The sequence below is a fragment of the Nanorana parkeri genome, unplaced genomic scaffold, assembly GCF_000935625.1.
Source record: "Nanorana parkeri isolate BGI_ZX_2015 unplaced genomic scaffold, ASM93562v1 scaffold346, whole genome shotgun sequence".
NCBI lineage: Eukaryota > Metazoa > Chordata > Amphibia > Anura > Dicroglossidae > Nanorana > Nanorana parkeri.
In genome coordinates this window covers 353,725-381,317 of record NW_017306614.1, presented here as the reverse complement: position 1 = coordinate 381,317, position 27,593 = coordinate 353,725, and the positions used below count along the sequence as shown (strand labels likewise).

General features: G+C 45.7%; 1 protein-coding gene across 1 annotated transcript in view; it reads right to left on the bottom strand.

The window, feature by feature from the left end:
- The window catches only part of PTN (pleiotrophin), a 49,970-nt gene extending 24,896 nt beyond the window's left edge, over positions 1-25,074 (bottom strand). Inside the window, exon 1 of the mRNA XM_018558557.1 lies at positions 24,755-25,074. The gene's annotated coding sequence lies outside the window, so the exon portion shown is untranslated. The remainder of the gene's footprint in view (positions 1-24,754) is intronic.
- Positions 25,075-27,593: the final 2,519 nt, after the last annotated feature.

Here is a 27,593-nt window from a genome sequence, read left to right as displayed (position 1 = left end):
TGAAATTGTCCAAAATGTCTTGGTATGCTGATGCCTTAAGAGTTCCCGTCACTGGTACTAAGGGGCCAAGCCCAACCCCCGAAAAACAACCCCACACCATAACCCCCCCTCCAACAAACTTTACACTTGGCACAATGCAGTCAGGCAAGTACCGTTCTCCTGGCAACCGCCAAACCCAGACACATCCATCGGATTGCCAGACAGAGAAGCGTGATTCGTCACTACAGAAAACGCGTCTCTACTTCTCTAGAGTCCAGTGGCGGCGTGCTTTACACCACTGCATCCGACGGTTTGCATTACACTTGGTGATGTAAGGCTTGGATGCAGCTGCTCGGCCATGGAAACCCATTCCATGAATCTCTTTACGGACACAAAGTTTGGAAGTCTGTAGCTATTCACTCTGCAGACAGTTGGCGACTTCTGCCCACTGTGGTGCTTCAGCATGCGCTGACTCCACTCTGTCCTTTTAGATGGCCTTAGACGCACGTTTTTTCCCCCAAAAGGCGGGCAAAAATGTCTGTGCGTCTTATGGATCGAATGTGTGAGAGCTGAGGGAATCCCTATCGCCTGACGCCCAGGACATGCATTTTCAGGGCCGTAGTTTTTTGTACATTTAGCCCTGCTCCTGACAAGCAGATCTAAATGTATAGTGTGGAGCCGCCGCTCGTTTTCATACAAGTGATCTGATTAGATCACTTGTATGAAAGGAGCAGCGGGGATTCTGTCCGCCCCGCCCCGCCATGGTTTTCAGGGTCCCCCGCTCTTCTGGTGTACCCGTGACCACGGCATAGGAGCTCACCATAGAGCCCGTAGAGCAGACGAAGAACGTCCGGTCTTCGTCTGCTCTGTGTGATCACTGAGACCGTGGCACTGTAATCACAGTGCCACCTGTCTCAGCTGTCACTAACTACACATAACCCTACTCTCCCTGCGTCCTATGGTCAGGTGCGCCTTATGTAGCGCAAAATACGGTAATTTAAATATCTTTCCATCTTGCATGCTTACTACTAAAATGTGTGTCCCAGCTGAATTTGCTTTAATAGCCCTCGTGTGTGAGAGTGATTGGGCCATAAAGCTGAACTTCGGACACAAAAAACTTCATTGAAATATTTTTTTTTAAAGCCACAAAAAAGATATATATCCACTCTGTGTGCACCGAATACATATGAAAAGCCAGATATTACCCTTTACAATTAGCAGCAACATCAGCACTGTGCTGTAGCAAAGCAGTGGGAGGGGCCCAGCAGTTCCCCTCTCTACAGGTTGCCTGTAGAAAACTTCAGGAGGGGGCGGAGACAAGACCAGTCCCCCTACACAAGGAGAGAGAGCAGCAGTAAGCGGTCTTTGTTACACAGAGGCAAAGTGCAGGAACTGTTTTTATGCTGGTGCGCTGCACAGATCCTGCAGAAAGGACACCAAGATACAGATAAGAATACACATGACTCTTGTATGTAAGTGCCATAGGAAAAGGACGGGATATAAAATACTATTCTTTCTGAATGTGATCTATATTTAGAAGAAGATGGAGGTAATAATAATCTTGCCTCCTCCCAGAATCCTCTGCGCTGCCACTGCTTGACATCCATAAACAAGAAAAAGTGAGACCCGGCCGAGAGATTTATCGCCCCTCTTGCTGGACATTTATCCGGACACCCACTCATCCAGGGGCAAGCGGCGGAACGAAGGCGACGAGTGAGCTTGGAGGGAGATAAAGTGTCTGTGTCTGCATCTGACAGGGGGAATTAAATCAATGGAGTGTTTCATTTCTTTATTGATCGAGCTCGCCGAAGGAGAAAACGTTTAGGAATAAAGGTGGTGATTGTGTGCGTCAATGGAGCGCGTCCGCGTGCGGGTCAAACACAGGGCTCCTGTTATGACCCTCGGATAGTGTCATGGATCACCATGGCGGAGTTATTACCTATGGTTCTATGTTCTATGTCCTGTCACCTGACTAACCACAGCAGGCTGATTGGGTTCTGCACGGCAGCCCCTCCTTTTACTAACACCTACATAAGCAATACTGATTTCAGATAAGGGTTCAACACTCACACAGCCCTGGCCACCTCCATTATAAGTTAATGAGCTGAGGGCCATAGATCACTAGGCACTTAGTAACTTGAATGAGCTTAACCCTTTCCTAGAGAGCTTCCATTAACCGAAAACCTTTTCAGCGCTGGAAGGAACGAGGCATCATCATTTAAAATCGGTTAATTGAAAGAATTCTCAGGTCGCAATTAGCAGGTATTTCGGCGAACGATCGGCGCACGCCAGCCGTCGTTGACATGACAGCTCTCTGAAGTGTGGAATTACATGAGCACGCCAGGAGAAAATTCGGTATAAACCTTTAAGCAGAGACAGGCGCGATGTGAGGCTGACGGGTCGAGATTCAATTTAGCCCCGCTCTGCACGTTTCTACGCCATTATAATTGCTCGTTAGGTGTCGTTAAAATCTGAAAATATAGTCAGATCTGTGCTCTTGACTGGTAAAATGAAGTGTATGCTCATTTTTTGTTTTAACAATTTTATTAAAAGATTTTGGTGTAGAATAGAAACTTCAGTCACACAGCACTGACAAAGGAGGACACCTGATTTTTCCTTGCTTCAGCTCGACCAAGGGCAGGCAACCTCAGCACTCCAAATCCCATCATGCCTTTGCCTCTGGGGGTCATGCCTATTGCTGTCAGGAGTCTTGCAAAGCCTGATGGGACTTGTAACTCCACAACAGCTGGAGTGCCAAGGTTGCCAACTCCTGCCTTAGACCTTACAGGTCGTGTCCCGCCCCCAGCCTGTGACTGGATGGTGAAAGGAGAAGCATGAGACTGATGAGCTCATCTCTCTGTCACTCTGCTTTCTTCTTCCATCAGCATGTTCATCGGTAGCTGCGTCTAGACATGTAAGCTCCAGAAAAATGTAATTCGGGATTCGGATCTGAAATTCAATTAGGTCCGGGTTTCGGATTCGGACGAAATCTGAATTTTGTTAGTTTCCGATGAGTTTACGAATATTCGTTGCAAATACCACAAAAACATCTTTTTTGCCCCACTGTACAGATATTAATACTAAAGCTGAATCTCCTAGACCTGAATGGCATTCGGGATCCGAATTGCACGGGAGAGCACTGGAGCAGGCAAGATCAGGAGCAGCTGTGCATGGCAACCAATCAGCTTCTCTCTTTCATTTTCAAATCTTAACAAACAAACAACGACCAAACAAACAATCTTAACGAACAAACTGAAGAGAGAAGTTGATTGGTTGCCAGGCACAGCTGCTCCACATTTTGTCTGCTCCAGTGTTGATCAATACCCCTCTATGCGTTTAATGCACAACGTACCTAGTGTGCATTACCACGTACTAGGTGCATTGCTTTGCCATTAATTTTAATGATATCCTAAGGCACCTCCCAGCCGCCATGCTCTGCAACTCAGCACAACATGCATTGCCCTGCGGTGGTAAAACAAGTAGTGCGATGAATATACGCTATCACACAACGCACCTAGCATGTGTTATCATGTGCTGGGTGTGTTGCCATAGAATAGCACCTCAAGGCACCTTCTGGTCATCATGGCCTGCAACAAAGTGCAATGCGGGGTTCCACAATACCATGCATTTGGTAAAAGAAAGTATTGCATGTACTACTTTTTTTCACCACGACACATGGCATTGCACAGCAACTGTGAGGCGTATTGGGGTGCCATTCAGCCTTTGCACGGTAATGCACACTATATAGCATGCGTTCATCGCACTGTATTGTGCCATCAACACTTCACTTAGGTGTAAATGGGCCCTAAAGCTCAACTCTAGCTAACACTTTTTTGAGCAGATACAGCAACATTCCTGCCAGTATCTAAATCCTCTTACAGGAAGTGGAAAAATAGCAGATCTACTGGCAGGATCAACAGATGATAAAACTGTTATGAGGGGACTGCTGTGTTAATGCTGCTGACGGACACCGTACATATAATATCTGATTTGCTCATAGTTCCACCTTAACTGTGAAATGCATCTTCTCGTCATCATCAAAGTTAACGACTTCTGCAGCGTCCTCCTAATGAGCCTAGCTACGGCGGCGGAGTCCTCAGGCAGACCCTGCTGATGATGGCGGGGGGTAGCATCAGTGCTTTTCCTTGGCCTCCTTCCTACACTACCCCTGGGACCCTTTCTGTGCCAGGCTGGCGTGGTAGTTCCAGTTCCCCCAGGATACATGTCTCTTTAGCTCTGTGGAAACGCGGGCGCCTATTTTTAGACTGCCTTAATGAGCCCGCCAGCACCTCCCCTCCGCCCCGGGGTCACATTTGCTTGTTAATGAGCCCCAAACAAATTAACGATTCAACAACAAGTCCTAGATAAAGACAAGCGCGCACCCAGAAGGATCCAGAAAGGAGGACAGGCTTACCCTGAGAGATGGCAGACTGAAATCTCCATCTTCTTCCCACCACCAAGTGTCACAGATCATACCGACTAATTGTGCCGCTGTCCTGTGTTTCATCGGCTGATGTAAGAACGCTCCGGCGTTACCTGCAGCAACCAATCGGGGACTCCCGGATGCGGTCTCTCCCAAGAGAAGTGACTAGGCCTGCCTTCTAATAATCAAGGAGACTAAACTTTATAACCTCCTTTTTAAGTAAAGCTGCCATTGGTTACAAGAAGATGGTCGTTGCCTGGCTGTTATGCGGGCATGCAAGAAGAAAGGTTTTTGGCTAGAGTTCCATTTTAAGTAGCTAATAATAAATAAGAGTATAAAAAAAGAATACCCCATTAACAGATGAATTAACAAAACCATATACACCTTTAATCTAGATATTTTCCTGCAGTTCTTTTTTTTTTCTGCCACTAGATGTCCTCAGTCTGATGGTCAGCATCATTCAACCCACTTCCTTTGAGCTCAGGCTGTCATGGATCCACCCCCAGCCTGTGAATGGACAGTGAAAGGAGAAGCAGCACAGTGGTGAGCTCACTTCATTCATTCATTTGAATGGCACCCCAATGCACTCCGTGGCCACTGTGCGCTGCAACATGTGGTATCACAGTACCATGTGATGCGGCTCTGATATATATGTGTGGGGGTGGGGGGTACAGTTCTAGTGGATGTTTATATAATATGGGGGGGGGCGAAAAAAAATGTTCTGCCCCGGGCGCCAATAACTCTGGTTACGCCACTGAGGCTTGGTATCGTTGTTCTGCTCCCTGCACTGCAATGCAACTTGCAGTGGCTGGGAGGTGCATTGGGGTGCCCTTAAAACAAATAGCAATGCAGCCCACCTAGTGCATGGTAATAAACGCTTGGTGCATTGTGCAATAGCATGTGCTACTCCTGCAATACTGTGCGATTAGATGTGAAAGGACCATAAGGGAACACTTACCTGCTTCTACACCATCATTTCACCCTGGCCAAATCAGCATGGTGTCTGTCTACCATTGCTCCCCTGCTAGCTGGTCTGGTGAACCTTCGTTCTGCCGCTGCTCCCTCATTGGCGGGGTGAAGTGTTTGGGCCAGCAGGGGAGCGATGTCGAAGGAGAGTGGTGTTATTGTCGATCCTATTTCTGGCAAGTAGCTGCCAGCACCAGAACTGCTGATTTGATATGGCCCATAGACTGGCATACGTAAAGGAAGAGGCCACATTAGTACATATTGCAAACCCCTTTATCATTATTCCTCTTAGTTTTACCCGTGACTTTTTTCGATACTGTTAAAGATTGTTGGCCCTAACATTTTTTATAAAATTTTTGTTACCAATATCTGGATTTCCATTAAAAATCAGTTTCCCAAATGGTCATTCCAGTTGTGTAATGTCAGGTGAATAACTGCCCATGACAACCAATGAGAGTCTCCAGGCTGCACAGTACTTCTTCCAGACTCTTGACTGCTGCTCCATGCCTCCTAATGAAGAGGACCTGTCAGGAAAGGTCTGACAGATCGGACTCTCGATGAACACCCTCCATTGTGCCTCTTCCTTCTCCAAACACACATTGTGTGGAGAGCGAAGCGCAGGCTGCTCCAAGGCTTTTGGAAAGGATGACGAATCTCATTTTCATTCCGAGCTATACAAAAGAAGTGGAATCTGGAAAAGGCTTCTTTTTTTTTTAATACAAGGAAAGTTCCTGTCTAATTCCATTTTTATACTTCTTAATGGCTGAGCGCTTTGGATCTCCGAAGATAACATTTTAACATTATTGTCCTAAAGGCTGAAGCAGGAGAAGCCGCTCATATAGTAATATGATAATCAGCCTATTGCAGGCACCCCGGAAATTGTCACAATAGAAATATGTGGTTTCAGGTTCCAGGGCTTTTGTCTTGATCTTGTCTTCACTAGCAAGCCAATCAGGGATCTGGAACAAGTGCATAAGCTTGCAGCAGGTTGGTGACTCAACATGTAGATCAAAGTGACAGCCCTGGAACCTGCATCATCACAGACAAGTCGACAGTGATTTATGCTAAAGTGAACCTGCCTTTAACATAGTATTGGTAAGCTGATGTACACCAGTGGTAAGCAACTTGATCATTATAGGCAAAGACAGGACTGGGCTCTGCAGCTGGAACTAGAAGAATTGGATTTAAAGTATGTGGCTATATAACGCATGAGGTACATACTCCGCAGTACTGTCACTGATAGGAATGGGCTCGGGCGTGTTCGCAGCTCCACGTGCCGAGCCCGCCAGGAAGCTGACAGCGCCAATCACAGGCACTGAGACATTTCCCGATCTCTGCAGCTGCGGACAGGGATAATGGAATGCATAGCTAGAAGTGTGTTTTACATATTTTTTTGCTTGAATACATACATATTGCACCCGCCCTCTGCTGCTGTCAATCACTAGAAGGGGACCTGGTGGAGAACTTCAGGTCCCCCTCTGCTGATTGGCAGCATCAGAGTGCGGTTGCAATAGCTAGTTTGCTATTGGCTTTTGCAAAGTGAAATAGCCAATAGGAATCTAGCTATGCATTCCTATGGTGGTTTTTTTTTTTTTCTGACTAGGCGACCCCTGGCAAATCGTCATTCGACCCCAGAGGGGGTCCCGACCCACAGGTTGAGAACCACTGTTATAGAGAGTCTCAAGTGCGGCCACTGACATGTCCACTGAGCTGGACATTAGTGACGTGTTCTTGGGCATATACTCACACCGGAATGTGGTGCATTGCAACTCATGGCTTTTTATGAGTTCAAGCGCAATGCATTAGCAGGCCCATTCAACATGATGGGGCTGCAATGCATCTCACCTTTCCAAATTAAATTTTATTTTTCACAAACAGGACACATAGGTCGTACTGCACAATGGTGCATTGCAGCGCACGTGCATTTTGGAGGTGCATTGAACATGTGCTCAGCCGAGCACACTCAGACTCCACCTAATGCCCTTGTCTGTCACAGCGAATGTAAAAAGAATGATATCACTAAACCTCCCCAAACGTGTTTCGTCACTTCCAGAATTAGCCAAAAAAGCTTTGACATAGACCAACTTGGAGTTTAAACAGGGATCAGACTCCCGGCCCCAGCAAGCAAACAGGAGGACAGAGAAGATAAGGGTCAGAGGATGTGGGTGGCCTATCAAGAGAACCTGTCATTTTGCTCTAAATAGACAAAGTGACAAATTAATTTTAAAGCAAAAAAAACATCAGCTTGGGAACGTCATTGCAGGGATCCAGCTCTGGCAGAATTCTTTTTTTTTTTTCAAACTGAAACTCTTTTTAGAAGAAAAAGCCATCATTCTTTTTTTACACTTCACAGACAGTTTGCTATGATGGCTGTTTACATAGAACCATGGTGAATGGAACGTTCAATAAATTCATGAGAAAGCAAATGGCTTTGAGCGATCAGTATGCAGGTCTGCAGGTCCTGGGAGGTTTCTTGGAAACAGAACCTGTACATGTCACGGGTCCATCTGTGCAGAACATGTAGGCAAACACGGCACAGCTGGCAGACCAAAGGGAAGTGCTGGAGATTGGGAACAAAAAACCCACAATGAAGATAATATATTGTAAAAGAAATGGCTGACTTCACAATTTCCTTATTTCTAAACTCCAGAGGAGCAGCTAAACACCCACTTGAAGTAGACAACCTACCTGCCTAGTGCTGGCCATACACGTGCCAACTGCTTTCAATCCTCTGAAAATCGAACACATGATCACCCCCACACTGCAAGTGTTAAGTGCACTTTTGGTCTAGAGCAGGGGTGGGCAAACTCCGGCCCTCCAGCTTTGGTGAAATTACAAATCCCATCATGCATCTGTCTCTGGCAGTCATGCCTGTGGCTGTGAACATCTTGCCTCATTGGATTTGTAGTTCCACAACAGCTGAAGGGCCAGAGTTTGCCCACCGCTGGCCTAGGGGCTAAATAAAGCAAATATACTCACCTGATCCTAGCCTGGCTGCTAGACTGGTCCCCCAGGCTCTGGTGGTCTAAGGACCTGTGACGTCATCACCTCTAATACAGCTGCAGGACGCCAAGGGACATTCCCCCTCCAGAGCGGAGGGAGGGGGAGAGGTGAGCACTCGCCACCTCCGGACTGAGGATCAGGTGAGTATATCTCTATTTCTGCCACTAGACCAAAACGAGCAATTAACACTTGCAGTGCAGGGGGCAGCTCCAGAGCAAGGGTTAACTGTGCTGTACATAGCCTGTGCAGAGGGCAGAGCTGTGGGAGGGATCCAGCAGGCTCCACCCCCCACAGGCTGCCTGCAGAAAACTACAGGACGGGACAAAGGCCAGTCACCCTGCACAAGAAGAGAGAGCAGCAGTGACCAGTCTTTATTACAGGAAGTTCCTGCACAGAGGTACATTTTACACGGGATCACTGCTCTGATATGGAAGAAAAACACAAAGCTCACTGAGAATGAAGCAACAATACACATGAATCTTGTATTTAGATTAGGGATGCACCAATACTAGTATCGGTATTAGTGCCGATACCGAGTATTTGGGCGAGTACACGTACTTACCCAAATGCTCCGATGTCGCACCAAGAGCAACAAGTGAGGAACTCCTAAATAGGGGAGAAGGAGAGCAGATTGGCTGCAGCCTTGTGAGACACCATAGGCTGACAGCCCAGAAACAGGGAGCATATCGAAAATCCGGCACGGATTTCGGGATATTGTGACACATAGCCTGATACTTCCGGTAGCGTGTCATTACATGCTGTCTGGCTCCCTGGTTGGCCGGGAAGCCGACTCCATGCTCCTTCGTCACTTGTGACGAGAAGGGAGCATGGAGCCAGCTTCCCAGCCAATCAGGAAGCCTGGCGATGTGTAATGACGCGTTGCCCAGCTTGCTGATTGGCCAGCTTCTTGACCAGGTGACAAGGGAGCATGGAGACGGCTTCCCTGCTAATCGGGAAGCCTGGTGGCAATTTTTTACACGCCACCCGGCTTTCCAGCTAATCAGGAAGCCAAGTGGTGAGGCATTACACGCCGCTTGGTTTCCTTAAAGGGACTTCCAGTATCGGTATTTCGTATCGGTGGGTACAGAAAAAAAAATCTCGATACTCGTACTCATAATTTATATCATTATTGCTTTGAATCTGGTATAAGAATACTGGAGTCTGCAATATACGGAATTGTTCATTTTAAGTACACGATGAAGAGATTTCAGATGAGAATAGCAGCACATTGTCTGGTGCCCCCAGGGGGTATTAGCAGCATCCTATGGCCTCACACAATGGTGATCCGGCCTCATTATTTGGGATTTGTATCACCTATTAGCGGTGTCTGTTACAGACGGCGACTTTCCATGGCCTGCCATCTGTTCCCGCAGACTCTCCTGGCTTACTGTCCTCTTTATACCTCCGATAACCTGCCCTGTCTGTCCTGTTATCTGCCTGCCAGCTTCCACCGCTACACTGCGCACAGGGCTGAGACCCCGCATTACTTGCACAATGGGGGGGGGGGGCTTGTCACCGGCTGCTGGGAACACCGGCTCTCTGTCTGCCTCAGAATTCCCACCAACGCTCAGCGAAATGGATACAGGCTGAGGATGTGAGGGCTGCGCCTAAACAGGAACGAGTAACAAAAGTCTGTTTACAATTCCCGATGGCGGGACTGTCTATGTATAAGCCATGAATGGTTCCATTTCCGGAGCGCCGATGATATGTAAACGCAGAATCTCCTAAAGCGGACGCCCAGAATGATTACATATATGAGAGCAGCTTTACCTGCAAATGGAATTCTTCTTCTGTCCATCCAGTCCTGACATTTACACAGCTCTAGCACACAGCAGAGCCAGGCAGATGACGCCACTTAAAGTGTATCTAAATCCAAGAACAAAATTGTGATATAATGCAGCTTATTTATCCTTAGCCCTCATTCACACTAGAGAAGGCCGGCACGTACAGCACCGTGCTGCGTGCATGGCTGTATCAGGTCGCTCCCGGGAAGGACAGGTGCTGCATATGATTAGTACGCAGCCCCCGTCCTTCTCTATGGGAGTACGCAGCCGTACGTCGCCCTACGCTCACCCCAAGTGCAGGTCCGTACGGGTGCGGGTGTCCCGTCTCGGACACAGACAGGATCCATCCTGTCAGCATACGAGTACGGACGCCCGCATGGGCGTGCAAGGCGGGTGAGCGTAGGGCGGCGTACGACCGCGTAATCCCATAGAGAAGGACAGGGGCTGCGTACTAATCACACGCAGCACCTGTCCTTCCCGGGAGCGACCCGATGCATTCACTTTCTTTTTTTCAGGCATTTTCCCCTTTTATATTCACCTGATTATCCCGCCAATAACTCACTTCCTGTCCCTGTACACCCATTTCCCCATTGTATCTATGGAGGGAGCTATTGTTGTCACACATGCTGGACTTCAAACATGTCTGCCTTTGTTCATTGACTTTATATGGTGGTTGATGGGGCTAGTAGTAGAAAGGAAAAATAAATGATGAGGATTTTGCAGTTCTGGCGGGATTAAGATGTATTTTCAGTACTTGCTGGATGTTCCTAAACTAAAAAAAAAAGAAAACTAATGCAGCCACCACATCTAAGGATGGGTAAGTTACAATACATTACATTTCTGTTTTGATTTTAGAAACACCTTAAGGGATACAGTGGTGTTCTGTTGACTGGACAGTGAAAGACCAGCGGCAGACTGATGAGGTGATCTCTCTGCTCACTTTGCTGTCTCTTTCTATCAGCGTGCTCACTGTCATCACATTTGCATGCAGCACACCTGATTGGCTCCTTCCCCACCTTCTCTGTGCTGTGTGGGGACTGCACATGGCTGATACCAATTCATGTACTTATACTGCTTGTATTTATGATATATTGATGATTACAGAGCTGCAGTGATTTGTACACCTGCCTGGCGTTCAGCTTTAAGGTTTGCGTTGTTTGTTTGCTCAGAGTCGCCCTGTTTCGCTTCGTTCCAGTTTCATCTTCAAGGAGCGACAACATGAAAATAAATTTTCCTTCCTTCCCTCCGGTCACCATGGACACGCACTGCAAAGCCTCAGAAATGGGGGCAGGTTAAGTGGAAACCTCTCGGCTGGCCCCCAGCAGAGGCCCTGAATGAGCCTCATTCATCACTGAGCGAGCAGAAAAGAGGCCGCGACCACTCCGGCACATACAGCGGGACGGTCACCACCAGGCTCCGGATCTACATGTCTTGCGGCGAGCGCGGTGTCCTGAACGGAGAATGCGGAAAGAAGAACCAAATCCTTTAAATGACCGGGAGGCATGAAAGAAGAACTCCGGTCTAAACACCTTATTGATACATTTCACCCATTTTTCTAATTGGATTCAACTGGGAAAATGTGTAACCCTGGGTGAAAATTGTGTGAATCTTGTGTAAAAAAAAATGACAAATGCACATGTGCATGTTTACGTAATACCCAAGTGTTTTTCACAGCTCCGTATTGAAGACCCATTGGGGGAATTCATAAAAACTGGAGCAGACAGAACCTGGAGCAGTTGCCTATAGCAACCAAGAAGCTGATAGGCTGCCATGGGCAACTGCTCCAGATTCTGCTCCATATTCTGCCAGCTCCAGGTTTTATGAATCCCCCCCATTGAGCTCTATGAATGTAGTCAGCTCTCTTTTAGGCCACTTGTAAATGGTAAATTCTGACGTTTTCCCCCCACATACAGCGTCCCATAGAAGTCAATGGCTGTACACGGGTAGAGGGTGGACTTGTGTAAACTGCCCCTCAGTACGAGCGCACAACCCTAAACAGAGACAGTCTGCGTTCAGGTTGGTGCACCACCAGTACGCATGCACATGTTAAGTAAGTCCGGCGTATACCCGTGTACAGCCATCAACTTCTATGGGAGGCTGTATGCGGCACTTGTGGCTCCCTGGCAGTGAAGATACACCGGAAATTCGTGCTCTGCGGCCTGTTTACAAGAGCTCTTAGTTTCCCAGATCGGCAAACTATGCAAATAACATCTCCTAAACCAAACACTAGGGATGCACCGATACCGATACTCGTACTCGCCAAATGCTCCGATACTTACTTTCACTCACTTCCTGTTCAGACAGGAAGTGACAAAACATCTACATGGATACATGGATACATGGATCTGACCCTTCCCTACTTTATTCCTGTTATAGGGTGACAGCGCTCTGTCCGTGTCTCCCATATGTGCTCCTGCGTTTTCCCCCTGTCACATTGCATTCCAGTAAAGACTAAAGTGCCCATTTAAACACATTTCACTGGTATGGCTGTTGTCACCATCAGGAAACCTACCATGCAGCCAACACTGGAGTGCATATGGACAGGAAGTGGCTGCAAAGAGGTGTAGTCCGTATAACCTTTTGTGAAGTGGCTACTAGAAATGTAGTGATTGCCAGAGCTGTGGTCAGTCTGGCTGAATTATAGTTGGCATTTATCTGGTCAATTCCAGGTGTTTTGGCATTGATTGTACCTACCTGGGTGGAGTGTGACTCTGTTACAGTGTGGAACGATGTCTCCACTGATATATTTGTATCCAAACAAAGAGAGTAGGAAATCCAGGAGATGTAGCTGTATCTCGGCTCTTGGATACAAATATATCAGTGGAGACATCGTTCTTCCCTTCCAAAGTTGATCTCTTAAATGAGGACACATTCCACCGTGAGTTAAATCCTTTTTTACAATTTGACTATATCGTTTTGTTTTCTTCCTTTTTTCATACATATGTATGCTCAATCCTGGAAATATAGAGCTCTCTGTTTCGTCCCTCTTTTTTCTACAAACATGAGTCACTTCTTTTCTCCATATGGAGACTTTTAAAGCAAAGGAAAAAATATATATATTTATATCTTTAATACCCGCTTTTTCTGCCATCTAAGAATATTAGGTGTTTACACGGTGTGCCTCCATACTGCTTTTTCCATGATACACTGCTGATAAATTATTAGCGGAATGCAGCCACATATATGTGTGTGTGTTTTTTGATTTCTTTGATGTTTATTGATAGGTTTTGATACTTGAGACATGTTTTGATATGTACAATTTTAGATTTCTATAATTAAATATATATTTTTATAAATATTTGTCTTATCTGTTGAAGGAATGGTTGGATCCCCTCTACGGGGAAAAGCCATATACTTGTTAAATTTAGAACAGTAGGGGACCCTCCTTCAGAACACTTGCTTTTTCACCTAACCTTCCTTTCCCCAATTATATGCCCATATATACTCAGAGGAATTGCCATGTGCTCAGTCCAGCCTGGGATAGCCCAGAGTCCAGTCAGGGCTGAGTGCAGTGCAGTCTGCCTCAGGCTAGGCCTGAGGGGTGGGAATACCTGAGTGGGGAAAACATTTTGCTAGGCCTCGAGTCTGGAGAAGGCCTCTGATACTGATTAAGGAGGAGAACCAGGGAAGCGGATGGCTGCGGGAGGTACCTGGAATAGACTCTGGTGTCTCTCCTACTGAAGATATGTATCAATCCCTATTCAACTGTGCTCCTAATGAATCTACACTGAATTTCTTAAAGGGACCGGTGAGTCTGGAGTCTGTCTATGTTTCTCATGGATGTCCTAAGCCCTATAACCTCTCTCCCTGTGTGAATATGTTAATAACGTTCTTCAGCATCATACTTCTGGCCTGGATTTCAACTATGTTGTTCATTAGAAGAGGGCGGTTAATGCTAGTGGGCAGTGGCGTTCCGAGAGTGGGTGTCACCCGGGGGCGGAGACCGGGTGACACCCTGCCCTGGCGTCATCACACATGCGCGTGACGTTGCTGTGCGTGCGCAATGACGTCATCGTGCATGCGCACTGGTCTTTTGGACGCCTGCCGGCGGCCATCCTAGTGATGGACGATGGCAGAGAGAGGTGGGGGTGTTCACCCGGCGGGATGAGGTATGTCACCGGGTCCCCTCCTCTCTCCTGACACTGTCGGGCTCTCGGTCCGTGACCAAGTGCCCGACATTTCATAGGGGATTACACCAAAATTACTGTCTTGTCATTTTGGTGTCACCCCTCCAATGGTGGCACGCGGGTGCGGGCCGCATCCTCCGCACCCCCCTTGTGACGCCACTGCTAGTGTGGCAGCTGGTTACCAAAATCCCCTAGACAAGCTATGGCTGACCCGGGTATTCCAGTGGCTCCTTTGGGGGTGAGCGCTACAGAGGTAACAGGAGATCCTCAACACTGAGATGCAAAAAAGGATGACAAAGGTGTGAAAACAAATATTATATTGAAAGCATGGCACCGGTTTATGAATCTCAATGTCATTCTGTTAGGGATTACATGTCCTTTAACTCAGCAAGCTCTGGCTGGTATGATTGGTGAACCGGTGATAGACCATTTATTAGATTACTACTAATTAGACGTGCACCGAAATGAAAATTTCAAAACCGAAACGAAACCGAAATTTAAAAAATGTCAGGCCGAAACCAAATGTTTTTTTTTTTACATTTTTTAAATATTTTATATTTATTAATTTTTTTATAAACCTTTTAACTTTTTTATATTTATTTCATTTTTTATGATTGTTTTTTTTTACTTTACTTTTAGGTGCTTCGGGGAAATATTAGGGGTCTAAACACACCCCTGATATTTCCCTTTTGAAATAGAAAAAGAGATTGAGAACACAGAGTCCTCAATCTCTTTTTCTGCATCCCCTGTTATAAATGAACAGGAATCCTCTACACTGAGTGTTCCTGTTCATTTATAACATGAGGACATGGTATGTTTACTGTAACCACAATCATGAATGAACAGGAGGTGATGTAGATCACTTGCCATTCATTCATAACTGAGGATATAGTAACCATACTCTGTCCTCAATTATTTACAAATAACTCACTGATCACTGACTACTTGTACCCGCTCTCCATCCTTACTGCTGTTACAGGAGGCTGAGCGAGCGGTGCAGGAGGAGAGCTCCGCCTCCTGTGACAGCTGATAGCCACACCGCCGCTCTCCTCTGATCTGTGACAGAAGGCTGAGCGGTGCGGGGAGGAGAGGCGCCGGGCGCTCACAGCCCCCTGCTCCGGCAGCGTTCGGCCTCCTGTGACAGTTTCTCTCCTCCCCGCTGGGACACAGAGCAGCGCCCAGCGGGGAGGAAAGAAAGAACGGATGCAACGCTGTATCAGCCAGAAAATTGTACTTTCGCCATTATGCCAAAAGTGCCATTTTCGGCCGATGTGTTTTGCGGCCGATATATCGGTGCATCCCTACTACTAATACATTTACAAAACGTGCCCACCTTCTAGATACGGGATCTGCACTACCCCCTGGGTATCCCCTATTGTAACCTGACACAGACAGTAAAATCCGCTATGTGGGCTCTTCAGACTCTTGTTATGAGCCTCAGAGAGAACAGGAAACATTGATTTATCTCTAGAAGTCATAATGAATGTTTTGTACAGTAAAGAAGAACCTGCATCCGCAAGGGGATCATCCACCGCCAACGTGCCACTCACACCACAGCATTGCATGGCTACAAAGTCCAAGTCATAAAATAAGAATAAACAGGTCCACACACAGCACTTCCAGAGACCAGGGAGTGTATTACTCAGCAGCAGTTCACATTAACAGTCTTCCAAGAACGCCATGACTGAACTCCTTAGTTGTCAGTAAGGCATTGCTTATTGTTTTGTGAGGGGGTTAGTACATTTGGTGAGCATGGGACAGAATTATACATTGGGGCTGGCGTTCACCTCTTTTAGGATAGGTTAACCTAATGTTTGAGGTGAGTTGCGGTATTGAATGCACAATAACACTGCGCTTTAACGAGAGCTGCGTGAGGTAGCTGGCAACGCACCTCAACAGTCCAGAAATCAGACCTGTATCGGTCCAGTACAGACTGGTTCTCCATAGCAGTCAGACCCTTCATGATGTCATCTCTGCAATTTAAATCAGATTTAAAGCCCAATTTAACATTTTAAGTTTAAATCAGCTAAATACATTTTGTTTGTTTTCTTTAGAAAGCAGCCACAGTATACAGAGTAGAAAAGCCTGTCCCATGCCAGCATGCTGCAGAGAAGGACTCTTGCTCTCTGTGTGAACGCATGGGTCTCTCTGCAGAGGTCCAACATTATCCCTGCTGAGTCAGAGCTAGAACTGTCCAATCAGCAGGCAGCATAAAATTTGCTGTTACCTTTTGTTTTGATGCACCCGGAATGTATTTATGTGGAAAACTCCATTCTTGTTGAAAAAATGTAAGCATGACTAAAGCCATAAAACAAACAAAATCATATTTGTTTCAGCATGCCGTTTTACCATCTCTGACCGTGTATCTTTCAATTTCTATGTCTACTTAGTCCCCCCTAAAAACCTTTAAAGAGATGCTGAGAACCACGTTCACATACAGTTCATGTATCCCTGTGTGCATATTTCAGTCTGCCTTCCTAATATCTTCCGTTGTAGTCACAAAGGCACTGCACTCAGAAACTAGTACACTGTTTATTTCACTACTCCCTCACAACTCCATCCCTCCACTCTACTATGTCAGTCTCTCCTAAGGACTGGAGCCCAGCCGAATGTGACAGGTAGCAGAAGGTGTTGTGGGAGAAGACCCGGATTAAGATGACCTGAAATGAAAAGACCCAAAATGAGATGACACGGATTGAGATGACCTGGAATGAGATGACCTGGAATGAGATGACCCAGAATGAGATGACCCAGAATGAGATGACCTAGAATGAGATGAACTGGAATGAGATGACCCAGAATGAGATGATAGATATTGAGATGACCTGTAATAAGATTACCTGGAATAGAGATGACACGGATTGAGATGGCCCAAAATGAGATGACCCAAAATGAGATGACCCAGAATAAGATGACCTGGAATGAGATGACCTGGAATGAGATGACCTGGAATGAGATGACCTGGAATGAGATGACCTGGAATGAGATGACCTGGAATGAGATGACCTGGAATGAGATGACCTGGAATGAGATGACCTGGAATGAGATGACCTGGAATGAGATGACCTGGAATGAGATGACCTGGAATGAGATGACCTGGAATGAGATGACCTGGAATGAGATGACCTGGAATGAGATGACCTGGAATGAGATGACCTGGAATGAGATGACCTGGAATGAGATGACCTGGAATGAGATGACCTGGAATGAGATGACCTGGAATGAGATGACCTGGAATGAGATGACCTGGAATGAGATGACCTGGAATGAGATGACCTGGAATGAGATGACCTGGAATGAGATGACCTGGAATGAGATGACCTGGAATGAGATGACCTGGAATGAGATGACCTGGAATGAGATGACCTGGAATGAGATGACCTGGAATGAGATGACCTGGAATGAGATGACCTGGAATGAGATGACCTGGAATGAGATGACCTGGAATGAGATGACCTGGAATGAGATGACCTGGAATGAGATGACCTGGAATGAGATGACCTGGAATGAGATGACCTGGAATGAGATGACCTGGAATGAGATGACCTGGAATGAGATGACCTGGAATGAGATGACCTGGAATGAGATGACCTGGAATGAGATGACCTGGAATGAGATGACCTGGAATGAGATGACCTGGAATGAGATGACCTGGAATGAGATGACCTGGAATGAGATGACCTGGAATGAGATGACCTGGAATGAGATGACCTGGAATGAGATGACCTGGAATGAGATGACCTGGAATGAGATGACCTGGAATGAGATGACCTGGAATGAGATGACCTGGAATGAGATGACCTGGAATGAGATGACCTGGAATGAGATGACCTGGAATGAGATGACCTGGAATGAGATGACCTGGAATGAGATGACCTGGAATGAGATGACCTGGAATGAGATGACCTGGAATGAGATGACCTGGAATGAGATGACCTGGAATGAGATGACCTGGAATGAGATGACCTGGAATGAGATGACCTGGAATGAGATGACCTGGAATGAGATGACCTGGAATGAGATGACCTGGAATGAGATGACCTGGAATGAGATGACCTGGAATGAGATGACCTGGAATGAGATGACCTGGAATGAGATGACCTGGAATGAGATGACCTGGAATGAGATGACCTGGAATGAGATGACCTGGAATGAGATGACCTGGAATGAGATGACCTGGAATGAGATGACCTGGAATGAGATGACCTGGAATGAGATGACCTGGAATGAGATGACCTGGAATGAGATGACCTGGAATGAGATGACCTGGAATGAGATGACCTGGAATGAGATGACCTGGAATGAGATGACCCAGAATGAGATGATGGGGATTGAGATGACCTGAAATGAGATGACCCCGATTGAGATGACCCAAAATGAGATGACCCCGATTGAGATGACCCAAAATGAGATGACACGGATTGAGATGACCCGGAATGAGATGACCCGGAATGAAATGACCTGGATTGAGATGACACAGACTAAAATGACCTGAAATTAGATGATCCCGATTGAGATGACCCGGGTTAGGGTGACCAGGACAGAGATGACCCAGAATAAGATGACCTGAAATTAAATGACCTGGATTGAGATGACCTAGAATGAGATGACCCGGATTGGGGTGACCAAGACTGAGATGACCTGCAGGCACAAAAAAATCATCAGAAGCTGCCGCTCAGAAGAGGCCGAGAGGGATACGCAGTGTTACTTTTAAGAAAGAAAATACCTTGGAGCATAATAACAAAGTATTTGTATTTATGTCACAATACTGGCTCTGAATACATCATGTGATGCCGGTGCCTTTGGATCTCCTTTAATACAGCAGTTAGTCAATTGGAAATTTAAAGTTAATAAAAACATATTTCCATTTCAACCTGCAGCTCTCAAAATGTTCTAAAATGTAGAAGAATTCAATGAAATATGACAACCTAGAGGTGCTGTGTATGCCATTGGCATGCAGAACGCCCCCAGAAATGTCATTGCTGCTTTTGTGATTGGCTCACTTATTTTCCCAGAAGTCTGAAGTAAGATACAAGTAAAATTAAAGTCATCAGCTGCAATAGAAGTGTAATTTTCAGTGAGACACTCTCTGTTGGATGTCTACTAAAGGGAAGCAGAGACTGTAGATTTCCTCATTAGAGCATTGAGATTTGTTCAGGTGATTATAATGAACCAGACCCTCCCTTTCAGGTATCAGTCAGGGAAGGACTGGATGAAATGTTTTCAGTAACAGTACAGTTTGTTAAAATTCTTCTGTGTTCATTAATCACCCACCCAGAGGGGATTGTGTTTTTTTCTCAAAATTGGAATAACACTTTAATTTAAATGTTTTATTGGGCTTTAAACAGCAAAAACAGCTGTCACTTTAATAAAGCAAACCATGCATTAGGGAGACGGGCTGGGGCAGTAGAGTCAAATGTTGACCAGTGAGTTGTAAAAGCTGGCACATTAGGTCATGTGACCAGCAGCAGCTCTACCTTGTGGGCAGCAAAGTCAGTAGGGTCTTCATGGAAGAATCTTCAACAAAGCTGCAGAAATTGATGACAACTGTGTACCTATATCAGCTCCACCTGTCCCCAACTGGCCCTGTGGCTTCAATCCCATTATTTATTATGATTTATTTATTACATTCACATCAGTCCTTGTCCTCAAGAAGCTTACAATCTAAGGTCCCTATGTCATATACATTCATACTCATACTAGGGCTCATTTAGGCAGAAGTCAATTAACCTTCCAGCATGTATTTGGAGTGTGGGCAAAAACTGGAGTATCCAAAGGAAGCCCACGCAAGTACAAGGAGAACATGCAAACTCCATGCAGACAGTGTGCTGACTGGGATTCAAACCAGGGACCCCAGTGCTGCGAGGCAGAAGTGCTAACCCCCATGCCTAGTTACCAAAAGCCTTGTAGCCTTAATGACTCTAAATCCAAGGCTTTTTTTCTGCTCTCTCAGAGCCCACTACAACCAGAGCTATGAGCTTGATAGAGAGATGTCGTAGCAAGAGATCATGTAACAAGAGGCTCCGTGCTCACCGGAAACACCGTGAAACTCATTACACTAAGTGGACATTGTGACTTTGGCACAGCTGCAGCGTTTCCTGGATTATATGCACAGTCTCCTGTTGTCCAGGATGAGTCAGCCAAATGGCCGTACTGTGGTGGGGGTCACGGGCTCTAAGCCTGTAAGTCCAACTGGTATGAGGGACACAGGTACAAGCCCGTCTAATAATATCAGCACAATCCTATTAGAGAATACACTGGCTGACCGCTGTGCTCGCTCTGCAGATTTCCTTATCATCACAAGGCCAAGAAATACCCTGCTAACCAGCTAAGCTCCTTCCAACTCTGCAATTGTTCAGGAATGGTTTGTGATTGTGTGTTCCCTCATCCCATACGAGGAATAAGAACACCTTATTAATAGCATACTGAAGGCCGAGATGCAGGAGAAAGTCTCATTCTCGGCACCTCAATTATATAATACATTATTATATATACAGTATATACAGATTCTGGTATTCCTATTTGTAACATTTTAAGGGTATTTAATTATCTTTAATGATAAATAACTAGAATAAAGACTCCCTTTTATATTTGCCTCCAAATTTTGCTTTCAAGGACAAAATGTTTTTTTTTTTTAAATTATTCATTCTCCCGCAAATTTTACCAGGGCCATGTTTTTTTTTTTTTTTTATCTTGCTCCCTTCTGTGTTTTCTAAGCATGTTTATATATTCTCCAGCAGAGAGTTGTTCGGTAATGCTCTGAGATACCATGAAGCTGCTGTGGACATATTGGCATCCTGTGCAGAGAGCACAAGGTCTATACCTGGGAACGGAGATAAAAGAGGCCGGAGGCAAAAACAAAAAAGGAGGCTGAGAATGAAAAGTGATCAGAGGAATTAGATACACGCCTAATAGGGTCTCCTGCTCTTCAACAAAGTGTTCAATATACATTTCTAGTTATAAAAGTGATGCGGAACAGACGTATTAAAGCCAAAACTTGTATCAGGTTTTTATAGCAAGGGGAAAGATTAGAACCCTTGTCAATAAAGCCATTAGAACCTGGTAAGAAATTGGATGATAAAGATGCCAGTCCAGAATAGTCCTTACTCGTGTTTAGTGACATAAGCCTACGCGTTTTGGGGGCTACAGGGATCCCCCTACACCACTTAGTGCCCGACTGAGTACCATCAAGTTCAGACAGACATCGTGATGAAATAAGTTAGATGGTTTGTTCCAGGCCAAACGTGACCTGAAACAGGCAATATACACAGTCTATTTGTTTCACTGGAGAAGGCTGTCAGCCTTCTCCACCGCCGGGCCCCACCTCCTCCTGGTTGCAGACGGGCCCCGCCTCCTCTGCCGTCGGGCCTGGCCTCTTCCTCCTCCATTGCCGGGCCCCGCCTCCTCTGCTGCCCACACCGGGCCCCGTCCTCCTCCACCGCAGCTGTTGGCTTTTACTGACTCAGCAGCGGCTGTGAAGAGGAACACACCGTTGCACAAAACATTGACAAGTTGTCAGTGATCTGGACAGTGGCGCATTCCTTCTCACAGCCACCAGTGACAGCCAGCAGCCTGCGACGCCATAGCGACCCCGGCGGTCCGCACAGCATCAGGGGGACGCCTTTGTTCCTCGTCCTGGCCAGGCCCCCCTGTGCCCGGGGCCCCATAGCGGCCGCCTGGGTCGCTATGGCGATAGTTTCCGCCACGGATGACAACACTTTGTGCTGGTCTTGTGTTGTCACCCTGTCACGCAGGCTTCCGATGGAGACTACAAGGAGCAGTTTCAACACCCATTACACAGGCATGGTCCACTGTTGTCACCTTCAGAGAACCCACCCTGAGAAATGCCATGCAGACATCACCGGAGTGAATGTAGACAAGAAGTGGTAATACTTTATGACCCACGGTGCTTCAGCAAACGAAATGTCATCCAGTTACGCTTTACATTTACTTGATTTTGTTACAAGTTTTTTTTTCCCCCCATTTTACTGCAATCACTTTAAATGGAATATTTTTACATAAATATAGACATGTCTCTGTGTACGATATACAGTATATCTACCCTGCATTATAAGCGCCTCCAGGACAGGGGAGAAGAGCAGCTGTTATTTAGGTTAATCCTCTTCCACAACACACAAAGCCTTGAAGACAAACTCCCAGGGCACAGCGTGTCATCATTCAATTCAATTGTCATCAGTGCAAGTGAATTTTAGTGCCTTGCAGGAAATTTTGGGATGCTATTAATGACTGAAAACCGCGCCAGATTACAGTTGATCTTGAACAGAAAGCTTCCAACCTGCCGTACAGCCGCGTTGGTCGTTGCCCTAAAACTTTCCAGAACTTTATATATTTCAATAAGTCGATTGATTTCTTTACGGCGTGCAAAGAACTGAACCCCAGAGTTTACATGCGGCATTACTTTATCAGACAATTTCAGTTTGTTAGGACACTCGATAAATGCTGCCTTAGAACTTCTGCATTTCCATCCCTGGCATAGAAAGTAATATTATTCACACACAGACCTATTTGCAAACATGGCATTCTCCCAGCCTGGGGCAGTCTATGTTCCTGCAGCATCCTTCCACTGACAGTGATGAGCTATAGAAAATCATGGGCGTCACCGTCCGAAACTAGGTGCCCATGCCTGGCGTGATCATTATTCTCTATAGTCAGGCCTGAAGTATATGTGCAGCTTAGGCACTTCTTCCGAGCCTGGGGAGACCAGTGTCTGCATTTTACAGTTTTATGGAGTGGGTAATATAACATATATATATATTTATACATACAAGTAATCATATCTTTTAATAACTCAGAGCCATGTGCAAACCAAACTGTCATTGCCTATATTCTGATTGGCTGCCCTGGCATACTCCACTTCATGAACAGGGTGCCCTTCATCATTTGTTAATCTAGCCACTCAAAACTGATATTTCAGTGGTGGTGGTGGAGGCTGGAGAGTTAAACCCCCTGAGAGTCTCTTCTTTTTCCGAGGGCTCTATTAGTGAGATCTCTGCACTGAGTTTTCGGGTCTGTACACTTTCTATGCTCATCATAAGGTGTTTACGCCATCTCTGCACTGAGTTCCTTGCTCTGCACTGCTGCTAAGCCCATCATGGGGGCTCCCACCATCCATGTGCTGAGTCCCAGAGTCTACACACCAACTGGGCCCATTAGGAGGGGTTCCCACAATCCCTGTTCTGAGATCCCGAATCTAAACACCTGCTGTGCCCATTGTGAGGGGTTTCCACCATCCCTGTACTGAGTTCCCGTGTCTTAATACCTGCTGTGCCCATTATGAGGGACTGTCATCATCCCTGTGCTGAGTTCCCAAGTCCACACATCTGCTGAGCCCATTATGAGGGGCCCCCACCATCTCTGTGCTGCATTCCTGGGTATATACACCGGCTGTGCCAATTATGAGGGGTTCCCCCCATCCCTACTGGATTTTTATGTATTTTATATTATAGGGAATGTAGAACTGTAGGCACACACGCCAGGCACACAAAGCTGAGTGTGAAAACCCAAAACCTCCAGAACAGAGTCAGGAATAATAGCAGGGACTAACTTAAAACTTATCACTTGACTGTAGATGCTCAAATCATCTCTGAATTGGTGCTGCCACTGTCCTTCCTTCTGGAGGGTGACTACTTTTGTTTCCCATGGTCCCTGTGTGTGTTGTAAAGTAATCACCGCTCCAAGCTTGCTCATGTGATAGACTGCAATCTCAATACAAATGAGTAAACTAAACATGTGATTGTAGTCCATCACAGGAGTGAGCTTGGAGCGGTGACTACTTTACAACATACACAGGGATCATGGTGAAGAAAAGTAGCCACCCTCCAGAAGGAAGGACAGTGTCAGTATGAATTCAGAGATGATTTGAGGATCTACAGCCGAGTGATACACAAATAAGATACATTTTTATTAATAGTTAGGGTACTTGAATTTATTTTTAAGATTTAACTCCTGAGCTTAGCGTCACTTTAAAAGACTAGCCTCCACCTACCGTATGACTATTACCACTGGACTAATCCTTTATTTAAAATCATACCAACAAGTGTAAAGTGCAGCAACCAATTAGCAGTTTATTTCAAAGTTCTGTCTGCTGAACTGATGAAAGTGGAAATATGATGCACAATGCTTATGATCATTACGCTTCCCATAGAAAGAAGCCATGCAATGCTTTTTATATGGTAATGTGCCGCTAAATGTCACCACATAAACTAAGAAGAGTGATGCTATCACCATCATTATTACTTGTACACTTCATTTTCATCTTTCTGAAAGCTTGCACCTCAAAATATATTCAGTTGGCCAATGAAAGCCATTGCCTGGATATTTCCTCTCCTATCCATGGCTAACCCAGAACAACCCTTTATTGTAATAAAGCAAAGACAATAATATTAATTATATCAATTATGAGAAGAAATGACTGTGCTCTGTCTCTGGTGCTGAAGAAGTTAATGGCTTACTTTAATGCCTCGGTCACCCCGGCACCGATCCTGCGGGCTTTCTCTCTTCTCTCTCCCGGTTTCTTATAAATCCCAAGTTTGGGTGTGAGCCGTCCAGACAGTCCAGGTGCCTTCCCGGTGTCGTTCAGTACGACTCTACTGCTCCGCGATGAGGATGAGGATGGGTCAGGAAGGACCAGAGCTGTGTGCTTGTCTCTTCAATGCAAACTTATTCTTGTGTAATGAGCCTCTGTCTCTCTCTCTCTCTCTCTCTCCCTACTGGTGTGTGTGTGTTTACTGGTGTGTGCACAGAGACGACTCTATAGAACGGGCAGGGAGAGGGGACAAGTGTGACACGCAGGCTGCATGAGAAAACAGCATCAATGTCCTCTATATAGCCACCAACATTGTCAAATAACACAAAAACACATCACTGCTTGAACCTTACTATAAATAGGATCAAAAACTCATGTCAATAAAATGGCATCATATAAAAGCTTTAATTAATACACCAAGGAAACAGGTTGTATTGTTTACATTATACAACTGATATTCCAACCATCGACCTTTACTATAACCTTAAAGTTACAATAAACTCTGGAGTTACATCTTAAACATGTATTCAAGTATCTTACCTATTAACAGAAATGTAACTTATTTGTTTATCACTCGGCTGTAGATCCTCCAATCATCTCTGATTGGAGGTTCTACAGGCCATTTGCTCTTTGGGGAATAGGGAGCAGCAGCACACTGATGATTAATTCTTCTGCTCACTGTGCTCTCTTCTCCTATCAGCGTGTTCCGTCAGCACATGTGCATTGCAGCTGAACCTGATTGCCTCCTAGCGCTTCTCCTCCCTTTTCTAGTGTGCTGATGCACAGTGGATGGCAGGTGCTTTATATAAAAACAAAATTGGGAACCAACAGGGTCACATAACTTTTTTCATTGCATTATTTTTATTCCAACTGAACCGTCACTTGGGCTGTTGGAGGAGCATAGGGGCTAGCCTCCTTCCTACTGACTATGGACCTAGGACTATGGAGACCCCCCTCAGACCTCTTGGGGTTACAAGGAACTATTATCCCAGGTTTATGTGTGCCTGTGTCATGTGTATGTGTCATGTTTCCCCTGACATTACATTTAAGTGACCCCGTGCCCATTATAGGTACAGGGTGTGAATCCAGCAACACCAAATGGGTTAACTCTGGACTGAGACTCCCAATGAACTTGTTAAGGTGCCAACACACCTTGCGATAATCGTACGATAATCGCGGGAAATCCCTCGATTGTACAATTATCGCAAGGTGTGTGGAAGGCGTGCGACCTCTCCTACTGCAAGGTCGCATGACTTTTATCTTGTGAATATGTTCGAAAACCCACCGAGAATCGTACGATTGTCGGCGGGTGTGTGGCATGTTCGTAAGATAAATGCCGCACGGGCCGGTGTGCGCAAGCGCACACTGCCCGTTCAGCCTTACAGTCATCGGAATCATTGTGTGATTGGGTTATCTCCTGAGTGTCTATCATATGTTGCCACTCAGCTACATCTAGTGTCAAGTTAATCCCATTGTTAACCCAATCACACAAATGGACTTGACTAACAGACCAACAAGTTCATTGGGAGTCTCATTCCATAGTTAACGCCTTTTGGGTTGCTGGATTCACACACTGTACCTATAATGGGCACGGGGTCACTTAAATGTAATGTCAGGGGAAATATGCAGGAAGGAGGCTAGCCCCCAGGCTCCTCCAACAGCCCCAGTGATGGTTCAGTCCATCACACAAGTATACCGATAAACCCGCATAGTCCTTGCAAGGGCAACATAACTGAAATGAACAATGCGAAAAGAACAAGTACAAGATCATACAATAACTAATACAATGAAAGGAGAGTACATCCCCTTACATCCACTTAAGTCCTATAACAACAAGTACCAGATATACAGTAGGTACCTAATAGCCATGAAAGCAGGTCTTATATAACAGGAGACTCTTCCCAAATTAACACAAGTAACACAAAACTAGGAGGGGGAAGCAGACAAAAGGAGACGAAGACACCAAGGAAACAGAAAACGAGGACAACACATATCTTTTTTCAGCCTATGTACAGTCATTATGACCCAGGTCTCCACAAGTCTCCAAAGTTCAAATCTCTTCTGTCTACATTAGAGAACCTGTTTCCGTAATGCTTGCCATACAAACTGTTAAAGGAGATTGTACAATCTCCTTTAGATCTACCAAGAATGATTTAGTGTGAGGATCTGGCAGACTAGATACAAATTGATTGGATAGATTAGGAAGGTCCTCATATTACATAGTTTTGGTAAATCCAAAGTTGATTGTACAAAGATTGTGTGGTCAGACTGTAACAAGTATGGTGACCCTTAGGGCACTGGCAGAGTACAGCAAATTATTTGTGGGACATTTTCTGATGTCTGTCATCCCACTGCACAGATTTCCTCTCGTTTCACATCCTGACCCTTCCTGTGATGGGGAGTACATTTTGGCTGGTGTTGGACTTTAATGTGTAATGAGATCCTTCCACAGACTGCGATTCTCCCCTGGGATGCCGGGGGTTCAATATTTCCTGCAATTTAATGGCTTGTCTAAAAGCCTGCAATTATACCCTCGGATTTCTTAGAGCATCATGGGAATAAATCAGATATGTCTGCCAAATCAGGTGGCACAAGATTGAAACTGTAGTCAATATGAAGACTGGGAAAAGGTTCTGGGAGCAGCAAGCCCTGGAGTGAAGAAAGGAAACGCCTCCTCCACTATAAATCCAAAATCAACTCTGTCATCGGGTTTATTTCTACCTAGTGTTGTATTCCTATCATTTGGCTCCTCACTGATCTCTTCT